The sequence below is a fragment of the Schistosoma haematobium genome, chromosome 1, assembly GCF_000699445.3.
Source record: "Schistosoma haematobium chromosome 1, whole genome shotgun sequence".
NCBI classification, from domain to species: domain Eukaryota; kingdom Metazoa; phylum Platyhelminthes; class Trematoda; order Strigeidida; family Schistosomatidae; genus Schistosoma; species Schistosoma haematobium.
Genome location: NC_067196.1, coordinates 35,667,525 through 35,682,550, shown reverse-complemented (window position 1 = coordinate 35,682,550; position 15,026 = coordinate 35,667,525). Strand labels below are relative to the sequence as shown.

The following is a 15,026-nucleotide window of genomic DNA, read 5'->3' as shown; positions in this document are numbered from 1 at the left end:
CAAGCTTGGAATGGGAAGTATATTCTGTAAACAGCCAGAAACGAGAGATCACACAGCACAATTCAAAACGTATATATATCAATTATATGTGTATAACCGATATTGCCATGGAAGTATTTCTAGACATTTAGTCGATGAGTTAGTCAATCGATTGTTATAGAAATATTTAAACATTTAATCGATAAGAATAGTTTAGTTAATTAACAATTATACGGTAAAATATACGTATAGTATTGGTTCACAAATGGATCCCGAAAATTACGGCTCATTATTTTTATCGGGGCATAACAAAACTATCCATAAATTGTCGCGGACTTGACTGCTCCTTTGTTTTTACATCGATCACGCTATGTCCTTGTTCTCTTCCCTTCGATTTTCTCAACCTTCTACTGCTAAGTATTTCACTTTCGATTGGTAATACATATTACTTATATTTGCGGACATCAGTAGCACACATCACACTACAAGTGTTGAGTTTTAGTTAATATTTAGACTTTTTAACTTCGTATTTAGCCATTTTTTTTCGTCTCATGTAAATGTCAAGTATAGCAACTTATATCTACGTACGTTTGTTCATTCTTAATTATGATCGATTATATTACATAATTATCATAGATTCCTTGCAGGAAAATGTAGATATTTCTTGACAGAAATTAATTCATGAAGTCAACACGCACTACATAAAATGAATTTGGAATATATTATTTGAAGATTAATGTTCTTGAACTGTAACAAAAATGATAAAATTTCCTTTGATGAAATATATTTCAGAACACCAAAGTTTGTTCTAATAAAGCCATCAGAATGTTTGTTCATTTGTTTGATTAAATATATTCACTTTTCTCTATGAATATTGTAACATTAGAGAGTTGTGAACATAGTTGACTTAAAATGGTTATTACACATAATCAATATATTTTATGACGTTTTTTCCCTTAAAATCACAATCACTTTAACATTACTCAAGGATCAAATCAATATTCACGTATTCATCTTTGAGGAATACCTATTACGTAAGGTTTTGTGATCCTAACCGGTTATCCAAAACAAAGTGAACAGAATGGGACTCAAACTCACTTCAGAGTTATTGAAAGACATGTCCTTCAATTAAGAACAATTGATTTCTAAACTTCGAAATTAGAAAATCTGTATTATTCTTACTTCAAGTTATGTAATAAAATTTATCATTATATAAAAAATACATGTAAGATTAACGATTTATATATGATGCTTAATTCAATATTAGTTAGCTATCGTGTTGATCACGAGATGTTCTGGTTTTGACTTCAATCACTAATTGGATCGTTGTTGCCCACAGCTAAAACAAAATTCTAAGCAAGGAAGAAACAGTTGTCCAATGCTATCATTGTTTCCTCATCTATTTTGTTAGTCTTGGATGAAAAAATGACCTCTGAAATGTACATTGACGTAACAAAATTTTTATTTTATGCAAATTTGAATACAATTTAGTTGTCATAAGAATTTTTTTCCAACTACTTTCATGTATGAGAGGTAAAATGCTTATGTAACCACGGAAAGAATCAATGTACTACAAATCAAAAACTTTAAGTATGTTTTTGAATTGACACTGTTACTAAGCAAAGTTAATATGCTTCAAAAGTGAAATACTGATAGACTTTTTACATTGACTAAGTTACATAGAACTCAACTTGGACAAATCTACGAACATTTAAGAACAAATTGTACAAATTTTAATTAATCTATTAGCTTAGTAAAAAAAATCCTTTGACATTGATCGATCGATATATTTTTGAACGGCTTTGTTTTGCTTGACATTACTGCTATAACTTAACTAATACACAGATTATTGATAGTAATATAAACTATCCACTAATCCAACAGTTAGTGCTTCGAATTTATTTCACTCTAAAAAGTGGTTACTTTTTTTAGAAGCATTAGTCAATAACAGTGAGATTGATTTATTTGCTAAAGACGTAAATATGAGTAAACAAAAGACTTGGATATTTAGATAGGAACTTAGATAAATTCTGTTAGATGTGATTTATGATCTTTTTTATTATAACATACTGAACAACTGATGAATAAATATATATGAACTTTAGAAACTGTATAAACAAGAGGTGGTATCAAATTCAACTGTAATTTTTAACTCGATGGTTCCAGAGTGCATAATGGCATCAACATTTTTGTTTATTATTATGGATATTATCTTAATGACTGCAGAACGAAACGATATACAGTGATGCTTCTCTGAGACGTTGATAATTACGTAGAAAATTAATGGGAGCTAAGAACATTAAAATATGTTTTCCTTTGTGAAAGATAAACGTAATTAGAAAATGGGTACGTAGAAATGTAGTTAGATGGTTAGTATATGAAATAGTTTAAAAAACGAAAACGCATATTATGAATGTGATCGATTTTATAGTCTGTCTAGAAATGTTGTCACTTATATCTGAAGTCATAGACCACGTTGAAATAACCTACACCAAAAGTGATTTGCAATATGAACTGATTGATAGTATTCCTAGCTATAGTGAACAATAATTCCTATCTAACAAGAAGCATAGAATAGAATCATTAACAATGCCTCAGGATGTTCAACATGCATATAAAACCGTCTAAGTGGACGAAAGCTACTAAACTCAATATCTCGTAAAATCAACCACCCTGTCATGCTAGAATTTATAGAAATAAATATTTTTATCATCATAATTTAAGTTTGTTATTGAAATTTAATAAGTAACTTTGTGAGTCAACTGAAGCTAGACCACTATGGAAAACCTGGAATCAGTAGGCGGCCATCTCATCCTAGTATGGGATTCCTAAGTACTGCGCACCCATGATCCCACCCCGCGAGATTCGGACCGAGGACCCGTGACTAGTGGAGTTCAACCGGGTCTGTTGTGAGATAGTAACTCACTGAAGACAATCGTGGACAGTGGCGTAATTTCGCGGATTGGTTGGAGATAGACATTAACACCGTTGGATGCCGGCTCAGTGGTCTAAATGTTTAGCGTTCGCGCACGAGACTGATAGGTACTGGGTTTGAGCTTCCTCAGGTGGGATCGTGGATGCAAACTGCTGAGGAGTCTCATACTAGGATGAAACGGCTGTCCAGTGATTCCAGGTCTTCCTTGGTGATCTAGCTTCAATTGACTCATGAATTCAATTATTAAATTAATACAATCTCCACAAAGCCCTCTCTTATTTGTTATTGAAATTAAAAAACAGCATCTGTTTATCTAAATTTCGTGCAGCTAATATGAATTCCATTAAAACCCTTAGAAGTACACATTTATATGGGTAACTTATGAGCTTCAAATTATGTATTAATATTAATGATATGAAGCAATTATTAATCACGTTATTATTTTCCCTTTCATATCAAATCACCCTCAGGTTAAAGATTTGTCAAATTGTTTTTTTAGTTAAATTCTTTATTCAAAATCAAATAAACACAAGCATTATATTCTTCTTTATTTCATTGCAAGAATCTATCAATGATACATTAAAATTTCTTTCATTTAAGATATAGCAATAAATAGTAAAACTATTGTTTTCATATACCAAGTTCACACACACACACATAAATCTGATTATTTTTTCAGTACAGAATCATCAACTTTCAGCAATCTCAACAGTTTAATCTTATATAAAGTGAAAACAATGTAGAACTTTATCATTCAATTTTACGGTATCGTGATACCTTGTAATGCGCAGTCAAAAGTATGGGTAAGTTAATCACAAATTAACAATACTTTTATAGTTTCGAAAAGTATACCAAATACTATGTGCGTAAATATATGATCAAATGCTAAATTGATTTGTTTCTTGATAGTGAAATCATTTTAATGTTTAACAACACAAAAATGATAATATTTGCAGAATAAGATCAATTCACTGAATTTTGTTGTCGTCTCATTAACTACGTACAAGATAATTAGTTTGGTTGAATTTGTAGGAAAACCGGACTGTCTATCAATAACAAATTGATGGACAGCCGTCTAGTGCTTCCAAGTTTTCAATGGTGGTCAAACATTGATCGATTCATGGTCTCAATTAAAAACTTGACAATCTCCACAACGTCACATTAATATTAACAAATACGCTGTTTTCAATGTAAAAGAATTTGGAATCTACAGTTTTAACAGTCTTTGTAAATGTTTGTAGTGTTAGCTCTAAAAGTATTTATTACAATATTGCATTGTAATATAACAAAAGATTAGGTATTTGATCTTTTTAAATACAAAAGTATTTAAGTCTTCGAACTGCGATAACATACACGATCACTGACTAATCAGAGTTTTACTGAATAATGGTCACTTTAAATGTGTTCGTTATGTTGGCTTTATGCTCGTTTCCTAGTAGATGGCAAGTAACCAAACTACAAAATCTGTTTAACTATTATTGCTTTAATTAGAATTATGGAGAGAATCAAGTAAAATTGATTTCAACACTTTTTATTCAGAAAATTAAACAAAACGTCAAATGAATTTCAATTATTCGACTTGTTGATTACTGAGGCAAAATTAATAGGGATATAATCAATACTCACTGAACATCGTAACAAGGCTCAATTTCTCATGTAAGAAGCTAGTAAGGTGGTTGACCGTTCCCCCTTTTTCCATTTTTATCACTTTATATCTTAAATAGTCGTAATAATGTCAATATATAACATCATTTTGGTTCTTCTAAGACCGGTCATAAACAAAGCCATCACTCAAAGATTAAAAATAAGCACTTTAATAAAATCAAGTCACGCTTCCTTTTTATCATAAGGGTAGAGGCCGAAACTCTCTTTTAATAAAAATGATGTAACATGTATTTGTGAAATGGAAATATTAGATCACCATAGTGATAAGTATTCCATGCGTTAACAAAAACCAACTAACATACTAATTTAGTAACGAAGGTAGAAGATAAAGAAATGTTTTTATATTCATTGGATGAGACCAGCTTTTATATACTTATTATTACAGGCTTTGGAATATTACCAAATTTATGTTCAATATTAGTTTACCACTGTTCACTACATTAAACGATAATTAAAAATTAGGCAATTTCATCAACACTCTTTGTGTTCTTCCATTCCCAACAGCAACTGAACTCCAACTATAGATGAACCCATTATTTATTCTTTACTCTCAGTATACCTTTATTTTATAGGTTTCAGGTAATAAAATTTTACAAATCGAATAGCTGTAAACTGTAAATCATCTTTGTAATGAAGTTAAAATTGAAAACAAACTACACTATCCCGCAAATTAAACCAGCAGTCTCTAAGCAACCAGTCACACGCCCTAATAAATAGGGCTAAAAGATGAAAGTCTAAACAGTTCAAGTAGCCAGGCTTTCATTCATTTTGAGTCTAAACCATAGTTTATCTAGTAGAATAATTACTCATTGTAAACATTTATTGAACTCAATTAATCCATTAGTATAACTTAATGAATAGGACGAAAATCACATTCTCACTTTCCATAAAATGAGTAATAATACATTTCTTCATAATAATAGTGAAGTTGTTTAGATCATATTTTATTTTATATTGACGACGAGAACACAGTGTCAAGATATAGAAAAAAAATCCCAAACTTGCTTGAATTGAAACTGATCTAAATGCAAATGATTTCAGTCATATTACTAATCAAGCTAAAAGTTTGAATATACTTTAGATAACACAATAGTGATTGTTAGAGAACTAAGTTCGGAAAGTCCGAAATATTGATTTTTTACATATCTGACATAAGATTCACAAGAAAAATAGAACTATTGTCTAGTTGACTTGATCAGTCAATCATATAATGAAAAAGCCTAACATAACAATCGACAGGAATCCTACAGAATATCTAGATAACAAAACTTTTGAGAAAAACTATTCACAGATACGTTCATTAGAAAAGCTGATTTATCGTTTGTGGAATAAGTCTTAAATGCTTTTGATTGAGATCATGAATCGACTGATATTAGACCACCAATAGAAATGCGGAAGCACTGGATGGCCGTTTCGTTCTTTTATGGGACTCCTAAACAGTGCGCATCCACGATCACTCACCCCGCGGGATTCGAACCCAGGACCTACTGGCTTCGCATGCGAGCACTTAACCACTAGACCACTGAGCCGGCCGGCATCCAACGGTGTTAATGTCTAATTTCAACGACCGGCTCAGTGGTCTGGTGGTTAAGTGCTCGCGCGCGAAGCCAGTAGGTCTCGTTTCGAATCCGCGGGGTGCGGGATCGTGGATGAGCACTGTTTAGGAGTCCCATACTAGGACGGAACGGCCATCCAGTGCTTCCAGGTTTTCCATGGTGGTCTAACTTCAATTGACTTATGATTTCAATCTGTGAAGATTAAATATTTATTTATTTTATCCATAAGTGGTGGGTGCTACTGATATCAACAGATATAAGTAGTATATATCACCAATCGAAAGTGGAATGCCTGGAGGTAGAAAGTTGGAAAGATCGAAGAGAAAAAAACGAAAACAGAAAGTGAATAATGTGGAAGAGAAGATTAAGTTAAGTCTAAGACAATTGATTGACTAGTATTTGCATAAGGAACGGTCAAGTTTGTGATAATTAATTGACATTTTGTAAATGAAGTATTTGCTATATGCTTCTCAGATTTTACTAAGAAATTCTGTAAATTTGTGTTCAAATACATTCGATCATTCCCACTTGTGTTCTCGGTCATTACAATTCTACTCGATTTACTTCGAATAATAAGTATCAATAAGATCTGAGTTAGAGAAAAAGTCATTTCATTATTATACTTTTTGTTCCGTTTCTAACTATTTATCATGATGTTTATTTTGAAAAAGACATTTTACTGTCTTGAATCTATATCATTACTATCTGTTCATGATTGTTTTGATAACTATAATTAATTATAAATAAATATGATTTGATCTTTCTAATGTAATAAATCATATTACGTCACAATTATGCATGAATTTAATACAATGGAAATGACCGATAGAAGCTTTCTATAATATGGTATTTCTATTAATGATTGTATGAAATTTACCTGGTTGATTTAACAAATGATAATGGAAATATTCAAATATTCATATTTGCTCATAGTTTCACTTTTCCAAATGAACCGTAGATGCATTTTTGCGTAATCTATGTGTTCTAAAATGTCATCCAAATTGAAAAATATTATTAATGCTTATTTTGTTTAATTAATTAAATCAGTTGAAGAATACGGTGTGTAAGTGTTGGCTTCTACTACAATCTAATAAAGTAGCGAATAGTTTGAATCAAAAAATAGGAATCAAAAGCAATACCATATTTGTGGCATTATGATAAAGTAGTGTAAATATACAATCACTACACATTCATATTCTCATGAAACTGGTCGGAATTACTTATAATGCACGATCAATGTGGAAAAGAATTTTTCATGTCATATAATGTTTTATGAATAAAACTGTCCAACAAGTCTGTTTTAAAGCGAAATATACAGCTAACTCATATCCTGCTCGCAAGTGATTGATGAGTAAAAGATTAATTTTAAAAAATAGGAGAATGACTAGAATAATCTTACTGATAATTTACTCTTCAAATTGAACCCGAATTTTGAATGAAATAGTTTTCGAACAAGGGCCCTTCGACCTACTAACCAATTAGATATCAATATATTATCAGAAGGGATTTTGTGGAGATTTTAGAAAGTTCACAGGTTGAAATCATGAGTCAATTGAAGCTAGATCACCATGGAAAAAGTGGAATTACTGGACGACCGTTTGGTCATAGTATGAGACTCTTCAGCAGTGCCTATTCACGATTCTACCTTGCGAGGTTCGGACCCAGGACGTATCAGTCTCGTGCACGAGAGCTTAACCTCTAGACCACTGAGCCGTTATCCAACAGTGTTAATGTCTAACTTCATTCAACCCATAAAGTTGCACCACCGCCTACCATCGTGGTTGAGGAGTCCCATACTAGGACGAAACGGCCGTCCAGTGCTTCCAGGTTTTCCACGCCGGTCTGGCTTCAATTGACTCATTGTTTCAACCAGTGAAAAATCAATATATTGTCAGTAATTTAGGCTTTTATTTATATATAAAATGTTTAAACAGAATCTTATCACTAGGCATTGATGGTCATTTATCTAGATTAAATACTCAGGGATGAATTTAACAAATCAAACAAATATCAATCACCTATAATCGTTGTAAGAGATGAATATTCGTTATTTTTGTGTTTTTCCATGACAATATAAAGTCAATTTTCTTGAATGGAAAAGTTGTATTTGCATTTTAGAGAAAATCAATATAAATTTGATTATAATCGGTGAACTTCTTGCATGTTTTATATTTTATATAAAAGAATAAATCAGGTTATGATCAAGTATACTTGTTTCTACGGTACAGGAATAAAATATTCACATTTCAAATGATTTATTTATGCATAACAATATAAAACTAAATATTATAAGATACAATTTCTTTATGCAACCAATGAACTACCATAACGCTACACTTTTTTGTACAGTTCTAGGTACTTGAAGAAATAACGTTTTCATTCTTCAAAAATTACAAACTATTTATCGCAGATTGCATTTTTGTTGATTATCAGCTATCGTAAATAAGATTAATGAGTAAGTTTCAAGTCGTTTTGTCTAATTACATTTAGTATACAATTTTAATTTCCCTTATCTTGTTCCATACTAGATTTTATAACAAAATGAAATTTTTATAAAGGAAAACTATTATCAGCAAAGATGGATAGTGACTGGCAGTGGAATCCAGGACGCGCGTTTCGTCCTATTTTGGACTCGTCAGCTAGATCTACCTGCATCTCAAGGTGGGTGTCCACTCTGAGGATCGAACCCAGTACCATTCGCTTCAAACACCATCGCGTTATCTACTTAGCTACTGAGTCTTGATAGTCATTTGTTTGTACATTGGGTTGAAGTTCACACGTACAGTATGCACATATGCCAATAAGCGACCGATCAATTACAATCCTAGACATCAATGGGAAGATTCAAGTAAACAATATCAATTGAATTTAAAAACTATTATCATTTAAAGAAATAAACTTACAATTGAGAATTATTTCCACGACTTAAATAATATATTGGTATTTTATGTGTAGTTGCAAGAATATTTCGTACTGTAGGTTTGTTTGATACATTTAACTTTACATTTTCATCAGAAATTTTATTTTCATCATGTTTTAAAGATGACAGATTAGGTAGAGGTGATGAAGACATTGATGATGTTGATGATGATGATGAAGATGATAAAAAGAAAGATGATAATTTAGGATTTTTAATAGAAGTATTATTTATAATTTCTGGTGTGATTCCATTCGAAGTAATCTGTTTATTCATTTCATTAGGATCTAATTGAACGTTTATCAACAGTCGGACAGATAAGTTTTGAAAAGAATTATTAAATAATAATGGTTTTATTTAATGATAACCAGAGTTAACTTGTTACTCTCAATGTATAGTTATCGATTAGATTCCTCTTATTCTTTTATTCTTCCTCGTTCTCTCTGTTTTTTCACAAAGTAGAAATAGTGTGATGATTACAACTATGAACTAGAATATCGCAAATTTGTTATTTGTACTTTTATTAATTGCATATTCAAATCGGATTCAATAAATGTACAAAGTATATATATATATATATATATGATAGGAAAGTACACAAGAAAACCTATTACTTATATAAGTAAGTATAGATAATAATACTCACCAATTATAAACTTTTTTTTACAAATGTACTTTTATTAACTTTATTCTTCTTCTTTCTATTTGTTTCTACTCATGACACATTTTTCCAACAAATTAAATACTTTATATAATGAAATTACTATTGAGATAATAGAATATAACAGTATTGAGGATAGTAACAATACTATTTCAAGTATTAGGTTTTGCTTGAGATCAGATTTACACACACACACACGCATATATATATGTATATGTACACATACATTCATGTACATAAATACATATTACAATTTCGAATTAACCAATCATTTGAAAATGATACTACAAACAGTTTAGATCGACAACAGAGTAGAAATAGAATGATAATGATGATATACATGACATACCTGGAAATTGGACTGTTGATCTAAAGAGATATAACTAGTTTAGAGATTGTTTTCATGAAGCGTATTGATTTAGAACATAATTGGAAATCAGGAGAAAAAGTTACTTGGATATGTTATTTAATGATTTATACTTTACTGGTTATTACTATTAGATTTCTCTATATACCTGGAATATATATGGAAAGCTAAATGGAATATTAAAATCACATTAGTTACAATCTATATTATTGACTTGAATATTATTATTATTGTTTTCATCATAGTTGAAACAATTGAGCTTTATAGCGATATAAACTATACAAATGAGATATTGAAATCAATTCTCTTATGTAATAGTTATTAGCTTATTACTCTGAGACTAATTACAAAATTCATAAATTATTTAACGGATATACTTAGTTATTTAATTTTTTTATTATAAAACTGAATCTATTTTAAAGTATTGTATATTTACACTCATTTAAAGAACGTTTCTATTCATTTAAATACTGGATTGTTTGATGAAATATATAATAAGGTTTAGAAAATTAGTGTTTATTAACAGCTGTCTAGGCAAAATACTTCGGATCCGTTGGCCAGATACTACCAGCAACAACCTACTATGGGGGAGAACAAACCAGATCCCAGTGGAGGAAGAAATTAGAAAGAAGCGCTGGAAGTGGATAGGACACATATTGACGAAAGCACCCGACTGCGTCACAAGGCAAGCCCTCCCTTGGAATCTTGAAGGCAAAAGAGGAGAGGAAGATCAAAGAACACACTACGTCAAAAAATGGAGACAGATATGAGAAAAATGAACAAAAATTGGATAGAACTGGAAAGGAAGGCCTAGGACAGAGTGGGTTGGAGAATGCTGGTCGGTGGCCTATGCTCCATTGGGAGTAACAGGCGTAAGTTTAGAAAATTATATGAAATATAATCACTTATGATAAGTAAAATATCGATTGAGTAAAGTTGTGGTCAGATTTCAATGTTAATCATCGTTCTATCTAGAGCGTAGATTCTTAATATACTGTGTACAACTTGCTCACTCGAGCACTAGAATCCTCCAATTTGCAAATGAGAAGATAGAAGACAAGTGAAAGGAATGCTATTCCAAACAGTGTCAATTATATTACAAAACTATCAAGTATTTATGGTTTTTAGTAAAAACGAAATCATCATTATAGTCATATAATGCGCATACAGGAGGTTACTAGCATTTGTTCAATAGAGAAGCTACACGTACGGATTCTGAAATATTCTTCCAAAAGATGAATGAATGGAATATCTTCAGTTATTTCCGAGCTTCTTAGAGCTTCCTCGAATTCACCCATGAACCGTCCTCACAAGCATGATAAAAATATCCTAGTTTATCATCATGTATGTAAGATTGATTTCTCTTTCAATGGAAACATTTCTAGGAATTGATATGGAAGTAACAGAATTACTGAATTTTGTCATATGTGTAACAATAAATAAGGTTTATTGTACAATCTTGATAGTTATTACATTAGAATTCTGTGTACTGACAATAACTTAACACTGACAATTGCTAAACATCCTTTAAAAAAATAATATTGAAGCTGACTATTTTTAAGAAAATAATATAAATATCATCTAATTCATATATGTATTTATTATTGATACGGTATATTTACCATAGAAAAACCCATGAAACTAACCAAGTTGGTTAGTGAAACTTCAAATCACTATCATAAATTTGAGAAAGTCAAAAATATAAACTGCTAATTAACGTTATGATCATCTATTAGAATTATGCCTCTAAAAATCACAATTATGAAGCATTGACTTCAGAAATTGATGAGAAAATATTAATCACGTACATATGAATGATGAAACTCAAATCATATTGACCACTTATACATATACAGATATTGCTTAACTCGATAAAATAGGTTACTATCGTAAAATATATTCCTAATTTCATTCATTTTTAATGAAATGGTTATTTTCTTGAATATTACTACAACTCCTACATGTTTTGTTGTTAATTTGTGTGTTTCAAATGAAGCACCTCACTAACGTCTGGAAAAACTTGGCCAATAGAATCCAATCAAATTTACAGACCACATAGTAGGCTAGTAGTAACTACTCGATGCGAGACTGATATTCTTTCATAGTTTAATGCTAACTAATCTAACCTCACTATGTTGGTATTATATGTTCCGTTTTATGGCTTCCAAACAATATTGATATTGCTGTTTATTTTTAAATATTATTCTAGTAATTATTAAATTTATTATGTTTATTTTATTAAGTGTGTATAATATGCTTTTAAACATTATCAGTTTTGTTTGGACAGAATGAAAGTCACATGACTACGGTTCATTTAACAAAATGTAAACAATCCCCATAAATTTAAATACATTCCAAGTTATATTGTAAATAATTGGAATCCTCTTTTAGAGTAAAATACTTCAAAATTATTAAATTCTAAAACAATTCAAATAATACCCCAGTCATATTCTAATATTTTCGTTAAATAAGGTACTGCATAGCAAAATTATGACAAGATTAAGTGATCGGTCCTAAGTTCGAATCCCATGAGCGGGATCGTGGATGCACACTACTGAGGAGTCTCATACTAGGACAAAATGGAATATATTGAATTCGATGTACTTTTCTTTTTAAAATAATTTGTCGTAAAATTTATTACCTTGTTTTGACAAAATCTTATATCCAAAGACTATTATAGAGTAATGTAAATAAAAAGAACAGTTTATATCTAAAAAGTAACATTAATCATTCAAGTCAAGTGTTGACATAATACAAAACATAAAAGCATGTTGAATTTATTTTCAACAAAATAAAACATCTGATGTTATTTTCATATGAAATCTATTCAACTATGAATTTACCGATAGTATTTAAAGTATAATTAAAATAGAATTTATTTTGACATTAATCTAAGTTTGATCCACTTCAATATATTTTCTTTTGAAAGGTGAATAACTTAAGTCCTTGATCATTCAGTACTTTACTTTTGATCTAAGTCATGAACAAATACCAACTATTATTGTTATTATCATTATTATTACTATAGTTCTTTTTGTACATAATACACAGCAATGAAAATTTTATTGAAAACAGATAGTTTTCTTTAGAACAAAAAAAACTATATATAATAAATGGTATTTACCAGTGTGATATTCATATGACTTCCCTAAGTTAATTGAAACAGTCAAATAGAAAAGACTTGAAAAGAAAAGAAAATTCACTTTTATGCAAATATGAATCCTAATACAGAACTATATACATATATGTATATATCTATTTATACCATTCATTTGATATTAAATATTACTCACATGATTTACTCAAACAAAAGTCATAGTCTTCTGACAATAGAATGGTTATTTAAGGTTATACTGACCGGATAAAAATAATTCTTTGCGGTTAATGAATTAATATAGATAATGGAATGATGATGAATAATTGACTTAATTTAAAGATAGAATAAATAATGGCGCATATTATATACTTCCATTGTGTTAAAATGGCTATGCTCACCAGTTGTTTATATATTCAACGCATTAGTGAATCTTTCACAACTAAGTAACCAAAAAGATTCTTTTATGTATAATCGAACCTATTTTTAAAACATTTTTCAGTTGAGTACAGATATTAGTATCTAACATTTAGTTCTTCGGGAAAATAGTGGTACATTTTCTTCTAATACCTTACAGGTTAGAAAGTAGTTTAAATCAGTCGGTTACTCCTCTCGTCTTAAAAAAAATGAAACTTTTTTGACCTGTTCTTTTACATAAAATAGAAACCTTTTATCTCTCTATCAAAATTGAATTGGTTAAATTTGAGGTAATATTTGTATGCTATTATAAAGACATATCTAATGTTTGGTGTTTTATGTACTGATTATTAAGAATCGTTACTGATATAATTTATTCATACTACTGAAATCATCCAACACATTGTCATGAAAAATAACTGTGATTTAATATATTTGTAACTATGTTCTTTATTAATCATTTAGTTGGTAATGTAGATGCAACAAAAATGTAATCAAATACGGTTACGTATAGAAGAAAATAATTTATGGATCTAATAATATTCCTCATTTAATATTTATGATGCAATCTGTTCTATCCTCCTATAGACATATTTTTTTCCATATAAAAAAATGTAATCATTACTTAAAATTAAAAGTATATTAGATGAATTATTATTTTTGATTTAATAAATTTTTGTGTATGAAATCTTAATGGTTTTGAATGTGCTGTTACAGAACTTGGAACCCAATGATAAGGCTTACATTATTGATCAAATTATCAATTCATGATCTCAATCAAAAACTTAATAATCTCCACAATTTTTATACTAATTCATATTTGCTCACCAGTGACTGGCTTCGTGAGGGAATTCTCGGAGGTCTAAAGAGAAGCCGTGACCAGTGGAGCTAATCCATGTCGTGTAGAGACAGGTATCTACCTCAGTGCAATGGAAGATGGTTGCGCAATTTTGTGGATTGGTTGACGTTAGACACTATCACCATTAGATGCCGGTTCAGTGGTCCAGTAGGTTAAGCGTTCGCACGCGAGACCGAAAGCCTTGGGTTCAAATCCCGTGAGCGGGGTCGTGGATGTGCACCTCTGAGGAGTCCCACAATAGGACGAAACGGCCGCCCAGTGCTTCCAGGTTTCCAAAGGTGGTCTAACATCAATCGGTTCATGATCTCAATCAAATACCAAACTAGAATTCTGTTAATTTGACATAATTATCATAAGAACTACAAAACTATTCAATAATGTCCATATAACTAATTAGTCACTTGTAAATATCATTTTAAAATGTACCAACAATTTCACTAAAGTATTTTATACATGGGAATTAGGACTAATTTAATTATTTTCAAAACATTATTTTTTCCTGTATATCGATTATTTTCTCATACTCTTTTATATTGTTGATAACAACCATTCAACATATTCGATTATGTGAAATCA

The 15,026-nt window shown here is 30.3% G+C and overlaps 1 protein-coding gene across 1 annotated transcript in view; it reads right to left on the bottom strand.

Annotated features, from left to right (window-relative positions):
* TTLL10 (Protein polyglycylase ttll10) overlaps positions 1–9,134 on the bottom strand; it is a 28,500-nt gene extending 19,366 nt beyond the window's left edge. The window contains exon 1 of the mRNA XM_051217073.1: positions 9,039–9,134. The gene's annotated coding sequence lies outside the window, so the exon portion shown is untranslated. The remainder of the gene's footprint in view (positions 1–9,038) is intronic.
* Between the last annotated feature and the right edge of the window lie 5,892 nt (positions 9,135–15,026).